General features: G+C 34.3%; 1 protein-coding gene and 1 long non-coding RNA gene across 8 annotated transcripts in view; both read right to left on the reverse strand.

Moving 5' to 3' along the window:
* The window catches only part of LOC141456542 (uncharacterized), a 36,377-nt gene extending 23,833 nt beyond the window's left edge, over positions 1–12,544 (reverse strand). Inside the window, exon 1 of the long non-coding RNA XR_012459848.1 lies at positions 12,121–12,544. This is a non-coding gene — a long non-coding RNA (uncharacterized lncRNA). The remainder of the gene's footprint in view (positions 1–12,120) is intronic.
* by (focal adhesion protein tensin) overlaps positions 1–18,808 on the reverse strand; it is a 572,440-nt gene that overhangs the window by 371,170 nt on the left and 182,462 nt on the right. The window lies entirely within an intron of this gene.

The raw sequence follows: 18,808 nt of genomic DNA on the forward strand, positions 1-18,808 counted from the left end.
TTGTACAAATGTTGAACTGGAGGCGCTTAAGACAACTAGTCTCAACACAAAAAAACCTACGTTTTATTTATCTTGCAGTTTAGGAGATTTAGAAGACCTTTCTGATTCTTTTGATTCGGATGTTTCTCCAAAACTTGTGAATAAAAGAGGAGTGGATTTAACGATGCTCAACTCTTTAAACGAAGAGTAAAATGAATATTACTTTTAAAAAACATAAATGAAAGGAAGAAAAGAAGACCAAAGAAGAAGAAGAAGAAAAAACTCACCTAGAAACCTGGGAAGGATCTCATAAAAGATCTTAATTAACAGAAAATTTAAAAGAGAAGTGTATTTGCAAAAAGATCTTTGATAATTGGGCTTATCTTTAAAGTGAGCCTCAAGGCAATGGCGGTGAAGAGGGCAGCAACAAAGAAGAAATAAGATTTGCCAGATACCAGTTTTCAGTCAATTAAAATACCAAGCAGCAAATAAACATGCTGTTGTTAATCATTTTCAATAAATAGAGAAATAACTAACAGAATTAATTAAAGAAGTAAAATTAAATTAAAGCTATTAAAATAATTGATAATAAAATGTTTAAAAAATAAATAGTAAAAATACAGTCGAATAAAAATAAAATATGGACTCAAAACAGAAAATTAAATTGTTAATAATTGAAGCAAATACAAATACACACATGTGATAAATTGATCTGAATTCCTCGTCTCATTCACACGCCCCCTTTAAAAAAATACGAGAATTTACTTCAAACAAACTGAGGAACATATGTAACAAGTAAATATTACAATAAATAAATAAAAAAAATGTTATCTGTGAGTCTCTCAATTAAAGCACTTACTTAAGTAAATGTAAGTTGTACATAAATTATATGAGTTATTAAAGGACCATTCCCGCCCAATAACTCGAGATTAGATGGCGGATAATATGCTAACTTCAAAGACTTCACTCTTAACACTAAAATATCCACAGTTAATTGAATGTCACTTTATTTCTTTATTTTTTTACATAAATTTTTATGTGGAAATAAATAAATATATATATGTGAGTATATAACTGCAGGAAGTAATAATGTTATCTTGATAAATAAAGGTAGGATCTTTTAATTTGATTTCTTTTCTATTTATTTTTAACTTAAATATCTTTCGGCAATTATTTTCATAATTATAGTTATCAGAACTCCTTTAAAAAAAAAATATCTATTTTGATTTTCATTAACTAAATTGATTTTTGAGGAATTATTGGGTTGCATTAGATTAGACTAGGGCGGCCTCAAGGCCTACGCCACTGCGACCCCTTTGGATCTATTGTGGCTCCCCCTCACTTTAAAGCTCACCCTCCAGAGCTGTCCTTTTAATCAGACTCTTAATGCTGGAGACTGACTCTTGAATAAAGCTCATAGGCCTTGGTTTTTCCTTCCTGAAAAGTAACATCCTTAGCCACACGAGCCCCTCACACTGACACAACACGTGCAGTGCCGTTTCCTCCTCTTCCTGACAGAACCTACAAAGGCTATCATCTGCTAGGCCCATGCGATGCATGTGTTTTCTGAGTCTGCAGTGGCCAGTTAATAGGCCTACAACCATCCTTATAACCCCACGGCCTTGACGGATTAATTCTGTAGTCAGCCGATTGGGTTGGATGGATGTAGGACACGGGAACTTAAGCCATGATTGATGAATAAAGGTAGGATCTTTTAATTTGATTTCTTTTCACCCTCTCACAAAAAAAAAAAAAAAATTCTGTAGCCCACAGGAACACAACTTTTCAGTCAGCTTGCAATATCATGAGCAATATAGTTAATCTTCCTAAGCAACCTAGGAGTGTAACGGCACTTTCCAAATCCTTTAACCCAGCATTAGAGCCGAAACGGGCTGCAACGGCAAACCATGAACATTTTTCTGTAAAAATCAATTTTTCAGGCAATCCTAGGAAAAGCAAGTTGCATCCTCATAATCCGAATGGCACATTCAGCTGGGCATTAATAGATTAGGAATTTAGTAAGAGAACTACAAGCATGAAAACTATTACAACTTACATAACATAGAAAATAACTAATTAATAAATGGAAATTAAAAAATAACACAACCAATTGTAGTAGCAAATAATTATGAAAGGCGAAGAAAAATGAAATGAAAGAAACATTAAACAAGTATGAAGGAGGCAAGAAGCTGAACAACTCTAGGGAAATAAAGGCAACATTCTATCTATCAACTAAGTATTTTACCAACTTAAAATGCATGAGAGTGGCGCGCGCAGTGGCTTTCAAGTTTTAGTGTGCACGCCATCTCTAAATTGTATTACCTGGGTAATGTATTTTATCTACCATAGCTGTGGCATCCAGGATAAATATAAAAAGAAAAGCTTGTCTCCCTCTCTCTCTCTACAGGTTCTCGAAAAAAAAAGGGGAATTAAATAAAGAACTGAAATACAATTTTCTTTTTGTTTATTTTGGGGCTTTAATTTGTTTGGAAGGATTATAAATCCCATATAAACACCATTACAAAATACAGTATTACAAATGTTTACAAATTAAAGTGCTATTAATGGTAACAAATGGGAGTGAGGAATAATAGAATATGCGAAGGGTTTCACAACCAATGGTGGCTTAAAAAACAAAACAAAAAACCCTATTAAATAGTATGTAGCGGAATCGGAAGTAATGGAGTACTTAATTTAAGCTCAAGCAGGAATATTTCGGACTACTGCTTAAGCAATATTGTAATAGAATTAGAATTAAACTAATATAAAGTAAAGTAATGCCAGGCAGGATTTGCGTCCAACTACCAAATTAGGTGTCGTGGACGGAGGCGACCAGTAAACATACCAAGGCTTAGACCAGGGGAATCGGACCCACTAAACCAACAATACATCTTAGCATTGCGGGTCTACCTCTAACCGCCAAACATACTTAGATATAAATTTCTCATATTAACCATTAAATAAAATCCAAGGCTTAGACCGAAGAACCCACTAAACCAACAATACATCTTAGCATTGCGGGTCTACCTCTAACCGCCTAACATACTTTACTATAAAGTTCTCATATTAACCATTAAATAAAATCCAAGGCCTAAGACCGGGGGAATCGAACCCACTTAACCAACAATACATCTTAGCATTGCGGGTCTACCTCTAACCGCCTAACATACTTTACTATAAGTTTCTCATTTTAACCATTAAATAAAATCCAAGGCCTAGACCAGTGAATCGAACCCACTAAACCAACAATACATCTTAGCATTGCGGGTCTACCTCTAACCGCCTAACATACTTTACTGTAAATTTCTTTTATTAACCATTAAATAAAATCCAAGGCCTAAGACCGGGAATCGAACCCAGTGCTCGGCTAGCAGTGGCGCCTAATTAACCAGTTAAGCGTCGAATTTAAATTTAAAAAAGCCCTCCCCACAGTGTGCGGAATTAAAATCAGACAACGACGTGTATACACCTCGAACGCAGGGCAAAACAACCAAAAGTTTACAACGTCATAATAGTCACTGCAAGCACTTTTTCTGTAATCTCTCTGGGGCTTGAGATTACAGAGCATTCTGTGCTCTTTCAAAATCTTTCACCGCTTCACGTATGCATTGCCTAGTTAACTAGAGACGCAAGAGCTTTTACAAGGAAGAAAAGAGCTTTGAACTCTGTGCAAAATGAAATCATGCTTAAACTGAGGTCTGAACCTCTATCTAAGGTAAAAACGGCATTGTACAAGGGTTGAGAGCTTCTATTTGTGTGAGGTAATTCCCCAATCTCCAATGCGGAGACCAAACATGTACCAACCAACCACTTATCATTTGGCTGGCTCCCACCACCCTCTCCGTATAAAATACCCAGCAGTTATATTGGTAAGATAAAGGAAACATTCCACCAAATAATATTCTTATTGTATTTTATTAAAATTTCGAGTTTTTATAGTTAATGGCAATTTTATATTTTTCACAACGAGTATATACACGTCGAACGCGCTTAACTGTTTAAAGTAATATTAATTGTACAAAGAGCTGAAGATGTCCATTTTAGGAACCGAAACGTCCATTAAATTATAAAATTGCAATGTATTTGAACATGACTTTCAAAATTCCGTTCCTTCAAAGAAATCATTAAAATTTTACCAAATATATATTCACCAACTTTCAATATCTCCACAATAGATACGATAGAAACCCACCCACAAAACAAAGGCACAAGTTACCACATTTATATCATGCATGATTCAATGAACATGTTTCCAACATGGTTGAATGAACATTGAACCCCTATTACTTCACTAAGTAGAAACATGGAACATGATGAAGCAATTAAACAATCTAACACACTAACACATGCACACTTTGGAAGATCAATAACCAAGAAGCCGCCGTCGCCGGATTGCGTGATCTTTCACTGCTTACAAAATACTATCCTCACATCAAGTAAGAAAGGTCATTAATAAAATAGGAATCGTGATGATATCACAGGATTAGAATTTTATTAGGGTTCCTGGTTTATTTATGAATGTAACTAATGGACCATCTGCAGGAATCGAGAATTAAATAAAATACTGGATAATTATCAAAAATGCCTTAAAATATTTAAAAATACAGGATTATTTAAAAATGCTAGGTTTACGATCTGTAAATAGTACAAGAATAAAGAAAATTTTAGGGAATTAAGCAGAAAACTGTACGCCTTTCAATTCTATCGGTATATTGATTAAGAAAAACTACTGTTAAATGATCTAAAAAATCTTTTATTGAAGGTAAATCGTAGTGATATCGCAGAGAAATAACATTTTATCTATAAAATGAAGTTATGGCCCGGCAATTTAATACACTTGCTTTTTTTTTTCTTTTTACAGTCAAGAATTGATGTCCATCGACCAGAGTCAAAATCTCACTTATCTACAGCAAGAGATCACATCCCGGTGCTTAGCCCCGCATGCACCACGCAAAGTACAACTCTATGGTAACAACAATGACCCGATCAGCAATATTGGGTAAATAGCAAAATGGATGTCGCTCCCTTCATTCTTTTCAAACTGGATCCTCTCTGGACTCTCCTTAAGCATTGACCCTATGGGCATTGTCAATACCCCCCACCACACTGCTTATCTTCTTCCCTCAAGGCAGTGGTGCTTTCTCTATAGAAAAGAAAAAAATCTATCTTTCTGCACCATTTAGAAAAAAAGATTTACTTTCAATCAAGGTTATTGTGAAAATACTTTCCAAGTAAGTGGAACAGCCTTTCCAAGTAAGTGGAACAGCCTTTCCAAGTAAGTGGAACAACCTTTTTCAAAAAGATAAAAATTATTTTCCGTTTTAACCAGAGAATGGCGTCAGCTTTGGTCGACCTCTATAAATTTAGACGCATCGATACACACTGGCCTTGAAAGAGTTCTCCTTTTTGCTTGCTACTTTTGGGGAAATTAGAGGATCCACTAGGATAAGAGAAAATGTATGGTGAACTAACCTCACAAAATATGATGTTGTCAAGAAGATCATGTTCCCTTACATTTTATAATTACTGTCACATTCCCGGAGAAACGATGGTTTTTACAACTGGACAACTTTTCAACTTGGAATTTGTGCCGGTTACGGCAGGAATTACAACAGACACGTGTGACCTACAGTACACAGTTGTAGAGGATGAAGTACTGGAGGCCAAACCGTACCTAAACTATCCTTTACCACTGTGAAACACAACACGCCCTTTCAAGTTTACTACATACACACACTTCCGACAAACAAACCTAGTGGGAACACCATCTAATTCACAACACAAGTCATTTTATAGCCCTTTTTACAATTTACTACTGCACTGTACTTGAAGCATTACTTTACTACAGTCTATAAAGCATTTCAGCAATAAAAAAATGTTCGATATAAAGTCCCTTTATTTGAAGTACTCAATTTCTTTAATTTTCAAGAAATCTGATGTGACAAACAACTTTATGAGACGAACATAGTGACAAATAATTTCTCACTTTCAAGTCCATTATGTTTTCTTCAATAATTTACAACGAGCGGGACTGCTTTATTTTGACTCAGCGGTCAATGTATAAAATAATAGAAGGGATGATGAGTTTTTATAAGGCCCACAATCCAGAAATAAAAAAAATATCCCGTACAAAAAGCGTTATCGCTAAAAGCAAATACGCAAGTCCCATCCTCAGATACAGGCCCTCTCCCATCTGGAGCCGCTTTCGCTTAACGCCATGATATTAAAAATCCCCCGAGGATGACTAAACTTACTCTTGGTACATTTCAGTCAAACAAAACCTGCAATGAACCACCTCCAAGTCCAGGCTTGTGTATCTTTTAAGATGTCTGCAGTGTCGCAGTTAGTAGCACCAACTCGGCCATAAACTAAACTGGTCTGAAGTGCAGTGATGGTTGATTAAGTGATAAATTACGGATACCTAATTTTTAATTAATCATGAACACTTGGTGGTCGTTGGGAATATACGTTTTGCTTTGATAGTTGAACCAAAGAAGAGGTGTTTCATGATGAATAATTTCTAAAAACTATCGTAACAGGCTAAAGATTTTTTGGAGGGCGTCAATTCTAGAGTGGTTCCGGATAATAGATTTAAAATAGAAAATTTATTCCCCATCTAGCTTACCGACCAGATTTGATTTATATTTTAAGGAATACAATTTGTTTTAATCTTTGGCTAATAATTTTCAAAACAACAAAATTATGCAAACGAAACTGAAACTTAAATATGTCAAGTCCTTGAAAAATTACTGCGTCTTCATTATAAACGTAAAAAACATAAAGAAATTACTTCATTACCAGATAAGTTGTAAAAAAAGAATTAAATTCCTTCCAATATTTAAACCTAGAATGGCAAAGAAATCCACTTTCATTCAAATTGCCAGCCGTCAATTAAATTTCTTTAAGAAGGATATTTATTTTTAAATTTTACTGAAGTACTTTATTTTGTCATTAATGGTTATACTACAGCCAATAAAAAGAACTATTTACTACATACTTTTACTGTTCATTAGTTTTTTTTTACTACTGTTTTATATACATATAAATATTACACTGACATAGTTCTTTTTTTTTACACATTCCCATTCATGAATTACTCATAAGTAAAAATGTACAACTAGTCGGTAATTTGAAGCACTAATTAATTGTAAAGAAATTTGGATCATTTTAATTTGCAATAAATAAAATTTGTTAGTTTTTTTCCCCGAAGTACTTCAAAAATAATCTCAAGATACTTTCAGATGATACTGATGGTACTCTGATTAGGGATTTTATTAGCTAGATTATATAGAATACAGTGGTACCTCGGTTTTCGAACGACTTGACTTTCGAACAAATCGGTATTCGATTAAGAAATTCGAGAAACTTTGTCCTGAAATCCGAACTCGAACACCCTCGAGATGAGACGAGTTGTTTTTATATTTACACTTTTAGATCTTATTTCTTGTTTAGATACATGTTTTTACATAAAATATAAGAATTAGGCCAGTAAAACGGCGTATTTCTGGGGCTTAGAAACGAAATAAACTACATAGTTTACATTATATCTTATGGGATAAATTGTTTTGGTTCTCGACCGCACTTCTGGAACGAATTGTGGTCGAGAACCGAGGTACCACTGTACTTCCGTGACGATAATGCGATTTCTCCTAGTCCAACTGATAAGTTTAGCGCAGCTTTCTCATTGTCCAATATTCTGTTTAGATTTGAGAAATGGTTCTTTCCCTTACCGGAATTACACATAATCTCCTGTGAGAGAAATTAACAAAAAAATTCGAAACAAAATAAAAGCCTAAAAGCTTAATTGTGTGATAATCCAGTAGGCGCGTATGTTCTTTAGATTGTTAGTATTATTTTTTTGTAATTAAACTTTTTTGTGACTGAGCTATGTAAACAAAAATAAACTACGAAATAAATTACTAAAATAAATCACAAGGACATTAAAATGTACTTTAAACAATGTTAAGATAACTTGAAAAGAGTATTTTAAGAGTGCAGCAGCTAAGCGCAGAAATACAAAAATAATACTAAATAAAGTACTTGTTAAAGAAGATGGAGGAACCAACAGTTGGTGAAATATTTCAAACAATGGTAGAAAGCATAGCATTTAATTCAGTCTTCAGTGCCTACCAAAGAGAGAGACTGAAAGAACTGGCAGCAGTTTTGTTCTAACTGTGGAGGAGAAGGAAAGATGAGGAGAGGATCATACATTCTTCTAAACTATTTCTCAAAGAATATTAAAAGAAATAAAATATTAAAATAGGGCATCTCAGAACTCCAGTATTTCTCTCATAAATAATTCCCAGTAGTTTCGTTAGGGAAGAATTAAATTTATTTGCCTTAAAGGGGAAAAAAACAAGTTAAATTTTAGAGACTAAGTACAGAAATCGATTTATACATTAATTTAAATAAAATTGAACGCCTATTAGAATTATAAACTTAATGAATCCACATATTAAAAATGTAGTTTCAGTTAAATGGAATACAATTATTGCCCCCACAGGACACAGCTTAATCCCGCCTCAACTCTCATCCCCAGAGCTGCCTCTTTTTTCCCCTGGGGAAAATTCTTCAATTAATAAAGTAATTACAGATCTACATGGGCAGTTTATATAGTTTTACTTATGGTTGGATGCCTTTGTCAAAAGCGTTTTTTGAGTCCCATGGTAAGACCAATTTCGAAATGTCAGTAATTTTTCATTTTTTTTTTTAATAATGCAAATCTCAAGCACACTTTTTTTCCTAGTATGAAAAGGAAACGGAAAAGAAAACTCAACATTTAATTCAGCAAGAAGGCAATATCTTCTCTTCGGAGTTATTAAAAAGAAAAAGAAGTAAACAAGTACTTAGCAAGTGATAACTAAGCACATGCTTCAAAAAACTCAATTTCGACCTTCTAACTCTTGCTCTTTTTATACAGTAGCAGAGTCAGCAAAAATACTAATAACTTGGGAGAATAAGTGGGTTTCAAAATGAGTAACAACTATGTGAGACCTATATGAAGCCTCTACCTGAATGAATCGTAACAGAATAGCAGGTATTGTGATTAACGCTGAGGATATATACCTTACCTTATTCATGTCTACTCCCTTTCTGTTGAGATGCATTAAGCGAATGAGAGAACGACTATTAGAGTATTATATACACACACACAAAAAAAAAGGGAAAGAATGTAGTGAGAAGCAAATAAGAAGGGCCATAATCCCTAAGGGTTACTGGAATGTGTGTACGCTGGCCGAAAAAGTAACTCACATAGTGACCTCCTGGTCACGTTTCTATCAGAATGACTACCAAGACCATACAAACGAGGAGGTGAGTATCGGGGTATGGCTGATTTATTGTCATGTATATTTTTATGGGTAAGGGATATTCCTTGAATGGAAGTTCTGAAAGAAATGCCGCGCATCCCTCTCTTAATCCCTAATTTCTCCAGACGTTAATCAAACTGCTCCAATTGGGGACGTTATTAAAAAGAAGTTAATTTAGATTGCAAAGTTTGTGAGTACATAATATTCACAATACATAATTTTCTATTGATTAATTTTACTTCCTCTTCCTCTAAAGCAGGGGTCGGCAACCCGCGGCTCGCGAACCACATGCGGCTCTTTTATCCAAATTTTGTGGCTCTTCAGCCTGTCCAAAATAAATTGTATATTTCAATTTTATTGAAACAAATGAAAATTTCATTTATTAAAGTGAAGATATTTTTTCAAAAAAGAATTTTAAATTGAGATTTGGTTTGAAATTGAATAGAATTATACAAAAATACAGTACGTAATGTATAGGACTGCCGCCATTTTCATTCAAACACGGGTTTAGTTATTATTTATTTGTTTATTTACTTTGCAATAAGTGAAAATAAGTATATAAAATTGTCAAAGTTGGGTGTTTTTCAATGTTACGCTTTTTCGTGCAGTTTTTGACGATCAACCCTTTTACCACTGTCCTACCTGGACAGTTTTAAAACATTTAAATGTTATTGAATAATCATAAAATAATAATTTGTGAATACCAATGATCTACAGAGTTGTTTCCACTATCATCCTTGCGGCTCTTTGTAAGATTTATTAAAATTATTTAAGGAGAAATGGCTCTCTACTTAAAGTAGGTTGCCGACCCCTGCACTTAAGTAATATAGTAGAAACTTCGCGATCTATGAAATTTTCTCAGAGAAACGTGTTTTAAAGTCTCACAAAAGGGTTAAGCTCATTACCCATCTCACTCACCCACTTCCGCCTTCTCTGGGAAGACAGGTTTTGGCCATCCATTATCATCAAAATGGAAATGTAACTTTATTGAAGCCCTATTTTTCAATTTTTAATGGTGCACAAAATATTCGAGTGAAGCGATTTAATATTAAATAGAAATCAACTATATTAAACGTCTGAACGTTTTTATGACGCCTAATTAACATAAAAATATTTAACAGCTGTAAAAATTCAAATTTTTCTCCTTCCTTTTTGTTCAGTTCGTAAACTGAGAACGGTGTTTTATATTTGATTTCTACACTCGGCCAAATTCTTCGCGCTCCAACATGTGAGGTCTGGCTGAGTTGTTCGCGGAGGGGGGTGGTTAGATTATCATAATGTTACCATATTAAAAATCAATATAATTCAAAAGGGGGGGGCACCTGGAAATTCCAATTTGTCAATCAAATCTGTTTTTTTTTAATTTTATTTCTATCTGAATAAAACCAGATTATTTTTTCTTTTTTTTAAGTTTAGTATGTGATACAAACGTACACATTCTCTCAACAAACTGATAAATCAATCTCTGATGATGGATGAAATTCCAAAACCGGTCAGAAGCAGATAAAAATAATTCGTGCAACAACGGATAAAATCACTACAGGGCCCCCCCCCCCCACAACTACATTTTAACTTTTTCCACTTTGTCTAGAATTAAGCTGTGGACGGGGACTTTAAAATGTATTTAACTTTTTTTGAAGCTTTAGAGTTATGTAAAACAAGTGGAATATTTATTCACCAATTAGCAATAAATATAGAAAAGAAAAGCTCAGGTTAATTTGCAGATTACAAAAGCACGTTCATTACAAATGGAAAACTCCTTTCACCACAACCAACACATACTCGCTATAATTTTCAGGTTGTTCGAAGGTAGAGTGGCAGGCGGGGCTGGCTATCCAAAGAGAAGAAGAAGCAGAGTTTAGATTTTATTGCTCCCCCGGGATATAGAAAAACAAGGGGGAATAGATGGCGTCCGTCTTGGTCTGGAAATAGCAATGGGGTGGCCCAGTTACTGGAATAGATACTCAACAATTCCAGATGGTCGGCATGTTTAGAGAAACAGAGAACTTTAAAAGAAAAAAAAGATAAATAAAAACTATACAAATACAAGAAGTTAAAACTACTCTATTTGGTTTTTTATTTCCAATTTTTACAACCACTTAACATGAGATCAACAGAAAATATAGGAGTGACTTTTCTTTTAATTCTTTTAAAGATTTAAAAACTTTAAAAGAGAAATGTTTTTATTTTCAATCATGAAAATCATTTAAACTATTTACAAAAAATAAAGGAAAAAGTACTTTCAAGATTGTGGAATACCTCTAAGAATGAATCTACTTAACCCAAGGAGAAGTTGTCTCGTCCAGTAGTTGTTCCATTATTTAAGATATTTCACAATTGTAAAGAAGTACGTATATTACAAATGAATCTTTTAGTGAATGTAAATTATTTCACTAGGAAGGGGGGGCCTTTATTCGAAAAGGCGATAGGAACTAACCAGTAAGGGTCTTAAGTTAGGGAAAAGCTCCACCTACTTCTGCAGAACCACTGCAGAGGTGAATCTACATTTACTACTAACAATCGTCACGCCATTTTCAAGGGAGAGTATCATTTACGTTTTGAAAATAAAATTTGGTCTCACTGTGAAAAAAGTTATTTTAAGAAAGTCTATTTTCAAAAACTATTATAAAACAAAATAATAATAACCATGAAAAACCACTGGAAAAACTTCATAGAAGTTGAAAAATTAAAGAGACGATTTATTCTAACAATGTTTAGTTCACTTTTACTTAGGAGGTTAGAAAATTTTGAGAAATTAATATTTCAAGAACGAGAAAGGTTTTCCCAATAAAAAGAAGCTTTTACTCAAATGGAAATATTGAAATAAATTTACCTGATTATATACGATATGATAAGTGACAGATCTGCAGTTCCTTTCTTTTACGAAATAGAAGATTAAGTTTTAAAATAAAAAGTCATTTAAAACTGAATTGTCTGTTTTGCTAATAAAAACGTACCCTCTCAGATGTATATGTCCAAAATAATTGAATGAAGCTACAATATCCAAAAAATTGAGCAACAAAGAAATCCTTATTGGTCGATTTGTAGACACAGAAGGTTATAACCTTAATAGTAAATAATGCCTTTTCAAAAGATCCCTAGTACCTTCATATTTGGAGAAAAGCCAAATCTTTTAATGTTTCCTCTAATCAATCGAGCTGAAGAATTGTACATATTTCTTTAAAGGAAAAATCTAGGCAATTTTCTTTTCCCACAGGTAAAAAAAAAAAAGATGCAACTCTAAACAACTGAATAAAATATTAAAAGACGTTTAAAAAAAAAATGCGAGAACAGCAACACGAGAAAGCAGGAAATATTGATGAAAAAGAAGCGAGAAAGAAAGTAATATGAGCCAAGGTGTAAAACAACAAACAGATGTTGAGGAAAATTAACAAATAAAAATTTAAAGAGAGAGCACAAAAGAAGTACGAATGAATTTGGACAGAAAAAGTAAACAATAGTTATTAATAAATCATAATACTTTTTTTATAATAGCTTTCGAGTTTAGAATTTAAGATAAAGGAGATTATGGGTTTATATGAAATGAGAATTACGTTAATTAATGGGAGAAAAAGTCAGAACTGTGTGTGTTCACTCCAGAGTAATATTGGCAATGTCAATTATTTTTTGTTTTTAGATCACAGTGATACAGGATACAAACATACATAAGATGGACTCAATCAGATCCACTATCTATACCTTCCTATTTATAGGATGATTGATAAATTTTGTTGTAAGTATGGTTAGAACGTGCTATGTACAGTCATGAATTAGATAAAAGTTCCTGTAGTACGTTAGTGTATACGTACTCGTATCCGTGCTATTGCAAGTTGGGCGGTACGTGCCTACTATGCTACAATCGGCTACGAAAGTATTACTAAGGCTAGGAGATCTGCTTTTATGTACTACATATGGAATGTGTTACGAGTATGTGGATGTGTATATACAATAAACTGGGCCCTTAAGGTCCTCTATAGCACAAACATAAAGACCCTTGCCAGCCAGCCTACTAGCTACCCACTTTTGTCCCCATTTCCCCCCTAACATGCTTCCGCGTTTGTTGCTAACAGAGTTTTTGTAGCAAAGCCGGCTTCCTTTTCTGTACAAATATAATCCCGAAGGAAGGGAAGAAAATCTTTTGTTGTCATTCCCTACAATTCCAAGGGCATAAAGATCACAAATCTACAATAAGGGGCCAATGTAAAAGAGAACCTTGGTTTTTACTACGAGGGCCGGCCCCGGAGCCCTTGGCATACCGACCTTATGTACATACACAACACACACACACAGAGACACACACTTAACGAGGCAACAAACCCACCCACACACATTATACTGTCTACAGATTGCCCACCCGGGTCCCGTCTGTTCTTCCTTCCTTAATGTTTACACTACTCAGGAGAACCCACATCCTATCATCTCTCTACCATTCTATAATTATGAAGGCGAGGTTTTCTCTTTTTTTTTTTCTTTTTTTTATGCCTTTATAATTTATTTTGATTTATATAATTTTTGTCCGGCATTGTTGGTGGTCAAGTATCTTATAAAAGCGAGTAGACATCAACATAGGATCAAAACCATTTATTATTCAATTTATTAACTTTTTATATTAATTAAATAATATCACCTCTTAACTGTTCTGAGACTAATCTATCATCTTATTTAGTTTTCTCTCACCTCCCCTTTACAATTGTGCGGAATTTTGATAACGGGTTTCCATCCGAAAATAAATTCAAGAAAAAAAAATTAGTAAGTACAGGGGGTCATCGTTGCAGAACGGGTGATGTAATAACAAGTGTAAAAGCTTTTTTGGGGGAGAGGGGAGAACTCCCCCCTCCTAAAATCCTAATCCAATTCTAAAGCATTAATGTTGTTACATTCTGTTGCAGAATCCTGTTCAGTATTCACAATTAAGGAGTTGAAGAAGATTCGCTCAATTTAAAGAAGAAACTGGGCGGATAAGGTGCATTACTCCTGTGGCAACAACACCACAATAAACTACCAGGGATCACCTAGAAAAGCCCAAGAAAAGGCGGGCGGCAATTCATGATGCCTACCTACCGTCAACGCCCCCGAATAGGCTACGTTTTTACTTTAAAAAAAGACCAAAAAAAACTACCAAGACTGTCTGTTCTAAAGAATTACACCTCGACACATCAAATAAAGGTGCTTGCCTCCGAATTCGCCTTAAAGAAGAATGAAATTGGGAACAATATTTCCATATAAGCTGAGTACATCTTAAATGGGGGGGGGAAAAAAACAAATTACTGCTAGGAAAATCACTAAATTTGGTGATACGTAAAGTTTGAAAAATTAATTTAATGGTTACAAGACATTTTCTTACCCTAAATGACCTCCTCATTTAAATGTTACCACCATAAAATTACCACTGAAATAAAACCACTAACTGAACATCAAGGATAACATGGAAAAAACTAAGGATTGCTGTTATTCAGAGTTAACGATCCATAGAAATAACAATTTGAAAAATTACTTCTATAAAATAGCATGAAAACATTAAGAGAACTTATAAAAGATGCGTTAAATTACCCTTACTAATCATGTGTTATAATTTTACAAGCAATTAACGAAAGCAAGACATCTTTTATATTTGTCAGCAAGCACGTGGCTTGTAACTTTAGCAAATGTAGTCAATCGAATTACGTATAAGCGTAAACCAGTAAAAGCAAAAGCTTCCGGGACAAACGTTCTAGTAATTATGAGTCACACATACACCACTTTCAGAAAACTACACTTTTTAAAACTCAGAAAACCACAAAAATTGTAAAAAAAAAACGTTAAGCTGCTTTTGTGTGTCATATTTAAAGAATCTCAGTATTCCGATACATCATTTAGCTAAAATGATATTTGCCTAAATTGACATCCAAGTTTATCTTCCGCTAAAAGAAATCTAAATGTCTACTTTAGCTAAAGACCAGGCAAAAATTATTCATATTGGAATAAAAAACTCGTCGTGATCTCCTCTTAAGTGAAGAGAGTGGACTAACCATACAATGTTTTGGAGTGTTACCACTGGGTAACTTCTCCACTCATTTACTTCTACTGTTCACTGTTATCATTGTTACTTATAGCGCTAACGCGCTGATTGTGCTAGCACAATAAACGCAAACAAAAGTAATTTATTATTATTTTTGTTTAAGTTCTATTTAATTTGAATCTTTTAATATTTGTTTCGAAAATGTTTAGTACATGCAACTCCTTCTGTACACCTGTCATGTTAAAACAGAATTTAAAAAAAAATGCATTTAGAGAGAAGCAAAAAATGCACAACTGCCACTACAAAAATTAAATAAAAAATCCAACAACTGATAAAATATATTTCAGAAAAAACAGAGAAAAACTAACTCTCATCAGGAAAATCCATTTTGTTTTTTAACAAGTCAATGCGATGCACAAGTAGATCATAAATGTAATATCAAATTACATATTACGCCAGTTTTACATAATCGCTTTGCTCTCTTTTTACGACGTAGAAAAAAAAAGTGAAGTAAGAATGAAATTATTTTGATAAATATGTTTAAGATAATGCTGAGAAAGGAAAATACAAAAAAAGGAAAAAAGAAAACGCAGTGAGCAGACTAAAATTGAAGAAGATAATACTTCTTCATTTGGAAAGAATGATGCCGGCTTTGTTAGTGTTTGTAACCTCCCTTAGGGATAAAAGGCCCTTCCGACCTTTTAACAGCGCCCATTTTCCTAACATTTCTAAATGATGGTGCCTAGTTTTCTTTCTACTCACTGCCTCCACCATCAAGGGGGTGGGGCGGGGGAGAATCGAGGGAATAAAGGAGATTACTCTTAATTTTCTTTCATTGTTACCACAGATTTCAATTGCTTGACTATCCTCTGTCTCTCTCTGGTTTCCCCTTAAGCAGCTGAACTGCGAAAGCGTTGTTATTATTCCAGATCTTTATGAAACTACCAATAATTAGTTCGCCGTTCCACAAAATTGCATGTCAATGGTCAACTTGGATCGAATAGCTTTCAAATACAGCTGCTTTTAAAATAGACGCATAGTGGGTATTCCTTTGAACAGATGGTCGAAATAACTTAGAATTAATTTTAGACAGAAATTCGTTTAAAGTGGGTAAAAGTTCATAATTTATATAGGATCAGCTTCTTTATCCTAAAAAAATCAGGAAAACTGCAGGATAGCTTTTGCAACTCCCTAAAAGGTGATCCACATGAAGGTCAGCCTAAAAAAAAGACAAGATGAAAATCGAGTACAACTATAGCAATCGTTCATTTAAAAAAGAATTTTGGATAGATGACAATGTAAGCAAATTTGGAATTCATGCAACGACTACTTTCTAATAATCTGTTCGCAAGTACTCGTCATGGCACGATTGCAATCCTTCCTCAAATGATGGAATAAGAATAAGTAAAGAAAAAAAAAACAGAAAGAGAGAACAGATTGGGAGTCTTTCAATAACTTCGCGATGTACAAAATGGTTAAAATAGTCCTCTGAGCTCACTTTACATTTAAAATACATTTCCAACCATTTATTTACTTTTTCCTGTGTGTTAACTTGTTATCCTTGTCACATCACTACCAGAGATATATGTACATATATACACAAAAATTGTGTACATCAGTCTGGGTGACATGAAATGGTAAACATAGATCCCCAAGCTCAGGGAAAACAATACATAATGAATGTGTAATTGGATGAGCCCAGGATGTTGGCACCAAGCTATTTCCACATTACTACCACCAGAAACTGAAAGGTGGGTGGGTGTGTTGCAAGCTTTACTATGTGTGTGTGTGTCTGTGTATGTTCATGTGCCTCTCTCAGCGACACGTGTACATTATGTGACGTCTCAATTGTGTACAAACAATTAGTTCATATAACAGTAGTAGTAGTACCTTCACTCCAACAGTCAGCTGTACCTTTTCCATAAAAGATTCATTTTTACTGTCCTAACTTCCTTTCTAAAAGCGAAAGTATTTCATTTTGAAAACATTTTCATGGATAATGTGTGTTGTGTCGCTGTATAATAGTTTTCAACATTCATTTATACAGAAAAATGAATTTTACATTTCATATACTGAATTTTGTGCACAAGATAACAATTGGCCATTGAATCATATTTTTCCATATCAACGTCTTATATCGCAGATAATTTACAACCCGGTTTTGCAAGGATCATGTCCCAAAACCTAAATTCTAACGGTTCAAACAAACTGGAAATTAAACAGTTTACAGGAGTCTTTAAGGATCCTCCTTAGGGGAACCTACTGGTATCCTTGATTCATCAAAATGAATTAAGTGATCATCTAAAAAGAAGGAACACCTAACACTGCCATGCTGCTCTTATCTACAATAATTTTATGGAATTTGCTAGCAAAATTTGTATACATGAATTCATTCAAATTAAGAAGAGAACAAAGAAGCGTGGTTGTAATGTGAGAAAGAAATATAAAAACAAGAGATCTTGGTGAATTCTGTTTCCTAGGTAAAGCAGCAAAATTATCCCTGTATCTTATCGACGTTGTAGAACAGAGATGGAACAGTGGATTTTGAAAGAACATCGGAAACGGTGGAGATCCCGAACTGACTGCCGCCAGGCTAAGGAAATCCTTGGCCTGTCAAGAACGGATATGGTTGGTTTTAGCAGGTCCCGGATCCGCCAGTTGGTTCAGGTGTTGAGTGGACATGCGAATTTAGCATATCATCTTTTTAAATGTGGCCTAATCCAGTCGCCAAATTGTGCTGGCTGTGGTGAGTCCGATGAAACTGTGAGGCACTTTGTTGAGGTGTGCCCAGTTTATTCTAAAACTAGATTCCTCGTCTTCGGAAGGTCAAATGTCTCCCTACCGGAGATTGTAGCATCTGGTAATCTTAATGAACTTTCTAGGTTTATTCAGTGCACTGGGCGATTGAGTCATCAAGCTCCCTAGTGTCCTGTTGCTACTTTGTTAGGTTATTATATTAGCATCTGGTAATTTTTAGCCGGATTTGTTTTTTTTTTTTTTAAACCTCGGTATCTCTCATGAGATGAGGGGTGGGCGGGGAACAATGGGCATCAGGATGCCTGCGTTCCTTCCCCTTTTTTGGTGGAACCGCCCGTCTTGTACAATCTAAAGCAGCAAAAAGAGGCGGCTTTGTAACCAATAATCTGTTTCTACGGCCCCCCCCCACCACCAAAAGATAAAGGACAAAATCTTATAATTTTTCCAACAAAAATCACGAGATAAATTTTCAAAGCAATGAAACTCCGACGTTTCTAAAAAGATATTAACCATTACGATGGTTCACTGTTAAAAGTTCATCCACCCTCAATGAATTTGGAACAAAAGGAATCTTGGTTTAAACCAGATTCTTCCTCTACTCAAAAAATAAAACAATATATAGAACAAAAAACAAAAAAAATATTTTAGACCATAAAAAATATCAAAAACAAAAGTTTTTATTGCCTGCCTCGTCGTTTTTATGGCTATCACTCCTTTTTTAGTAATATGTTAAAATAATAATAATAATTCAAATGTTAAAAAAGAT

The sequence above is a fragment of the Rhodnius prolixus genome, unplaced genomic scaffold (genome assembly GCF_049639745.1).
Source record: "Rhodnius prolixus isolate KJV_2025 unplaced genomic scaffold, Rpr scaffold_4, whole genome shotgun sequence".
Classification (NCBI taxonomy): Eukaryota; Metazoa; Arthropoda; class Insecta; order Hemiptera; family Reduviidae; genus Rhodnius; species Rhodnius prolixus.